We start from the raw sequence: 2,500 nt of genomic DNA, 5'->3' as shown, positions 1-2,500 counted from the left end.
CACACACAAAACACACACAGACAGGCTCACACACACACACACACATACACACACACACACACACACACACACACACACACACACACCCCAAGAGAGAGAAAAGATGTAATGAATATGCTGAGGCAATTAAACAGATCCTTCTAGAAAAACGTATTTTCAGCTCTATCTTCAAACCTGGTGAGGAGTGGCGTGAGGAGGAATAGCATCAAGTATTCTGCTCCTGTCATCGAATCCTAGAGTTTGCATGTTTGGAAAGTTTAGAGCATCCTTTCCCTATTTCTCCTCCTTTGAATGGCACAAATAAATACACTACACAGAGATTTTTTCCAATTTTAAAGGCTCTAGGCGATATCTTTATTAATTCAACCTGAAAATATCAAGCCATTAAATTTTGTCTGGGTAGAATAAATCCCTGTGGCCTCCTTTAAAGCAATGTAGGTCTCTGCTGCCCATGGGGCATATCTGTGTCCCTATCCACAAGAGACAGGACCAACAAAGAACACATGTGCAACGTACTCTTCCTCCCCAGAAAGAAGAAAGCATACATGGGGAGAGAAGGGGAGACAGACCCTCCTCCCCTCCTGAAGTCCCTCTCTCCACCATTGTTTTTACGAATTACTTTTCACAGGAAGGCTCAGAATACCTGAGTCTGCAAGGATCAGGTTAACACTTGTAAATTTGTGACAATCACTACAATGTCCCATATCTTAAGGTTTTGTTTTTTTTTTTAATGCAATTTATCCACTAATAGTATTGCACATTAGAGCTGCATGATCTTCCAACTCTAGGGAAGAATAAAACATTGGGCTTATCCTAAGATTCCTTTCCAAGGTCATAAACAAGAAAGCCCTCCAAATCATGACACATAATCTCCTTTTCTTATCAAATACTCTTCCCATGTTCTAGTCTTAAGTATTACCCTTTACCCCTGAGAATAGGGGCTGGGAAAGGTGATGAAATCCTGGAACTGAACATCCCACCCATTTGCTCAAGAGCCTTTTGTATTCTAGCAGATTTGGGAGGTTCTTTCTTTTTTGCACATGACACTGTTGGATTAGTTCTGAGAAACTGGGGAAAAGAGATGAGTATTTCTTAGCCAGAACTAACAGTGTTCATCTCCCTTAGCATGAACTTAACTTGCAGTGGAGTGGGAGGGTTTGAAGGAAGGAGGAGAGAAGGGATTATATTTGAATAGGTATTAATAAATTTATTAGATACTTTTCACAATCAGATAACTTTAAAATGTTATTTTTTATCTTCTAAGGACATAAGCCTTAACAACATCAAAATTTAGTCATAAATTTGAAGATATTCCCCAATAATAAGTTTATATATATACATATATATATTTGAAATAAAAAAATTGTTAGCCATGTTTTTTTGCTCCAGGATGTGTGGCCATTCCAGGCTGTGAGCCCTGGATATGCACACAAACAAGTGTGTGTGCTTTGAAGCCCCCGCACATTGTATTAAACACAGCTGCATTTATTTGAGTATGTGCTCCGGTGTACATGTAAAAACATTCAAACAAACACACTCAGCAGATTTATTTCATGTGCAATGGGGCAATTATTCAAATAAATATGCTCAATACAATTATTTGAGTCTCGCATTTGCATGCTCATCACTCTCAGCACTAATACTAAAAGAGGGGGAAACACCAAAGAATTTACATGGGGAAAATATATGTGAAAACAATGTTATTGTAGATGTTATAAGGTAGCTAAAGCTATGGCTCCCTTCTTAACTGAAACACAATGATTTTGTATTCAGTGGCATTTGTTTCTAATGATGAATAGTTATTTCACTCACTTACTTGATGATTACATCAGAATGACTGCAGTATTTGGATTCATACAATAGCAAACTTTAAAAACCTGAAGCAGATAGGGATGAGACATCTTTATATTTCAAAAGCTGAATAGTTCTTTCTACATACCTTACATCAAAGGAACACCGATAAATTATTATGGCTCACATACATAACTATACATTTAAAGTGTTATACATATAGAAAAACATTCCTACATTTTAAAACATTAAGTCACAGATGACTCGTGTTATCATTTTATATATTAATAAATACTACAATATATATGTGAACACATCACAAATCATATTGGTGAACCAAGAGGCTGTAATGCTTCTCTTCAGTATACTGACATAACCTAATATACTAAAATGGGAAGGGGCTTTTAGTCACTGAATATGCATCGTGAAACAAAGATGAAGAAACTACATGGCTTGTGCCCATCATGAAAAAGATTCATACTGAAGGCTTAGCTTTGGTTTTTATTCAATTAAATTGTCAAACTGTGCACAGTGAACTTTTTTTTTTTAGAACTTGAGACATTTGTGATGTTGGCTGTTTAAATATTTGTTACCTTCGCTGTGAATTGAAATTGTACATATTTAGTAAATCATGCAAACAAAACAAACTTTTTAGACAATATTTTTATTGGAGAGTTTTCTTTTCCTGTATCCATGTTTAAAAAAAAAA

General features: G+C 35.8%; 1 protein-coding gene across 6 annotated transcripts in view; it reads left to right on the top strand.

Annotated features, from left to right (window-relative positions):
• Nucleotides 1-2,500, top strand: part of Zeb2 (zinc finger E-box binding homeobox 2) — a 134,424-nt gene that overhangs the window by 131,798 nt on the left and 126 nt on the right. For all 6 annotated transcript variants that reach the window (XM_031370161.1, XM_031370160.1, XM_031370159.1 and 3 more), the window contains one exon: nucleotides 1-2,500. This exon is cut by the window's left edge and continues 3,002 nt beyond it; it is cut by the window's right edge and continues 126 nt beyond it. The gene's annotated coding sequence lies outside the window, so the exon portion shown is untranslated.

The sequence above is a fragment of the Mastomys coucha genome, unplaced genomic scaffold, assembly GCF_008632895.1.
Source record: "Mastomys coucha isolate ucsf_1 unplaced genomic scaffold, UCSF_Mcou_1 pScaffold15, whole genome shotgun sequence".
Lineage (NCBI taxonomy): Eukaryota > Metazoa > Chordata > Mammalia > Rodentia > Muridae > Mastomys > Mastomys coucha.
Note: the sequence above shows the minus strand (reverse complement) of the source record. Positions and strands in the feature narration are given on the sequence as shown.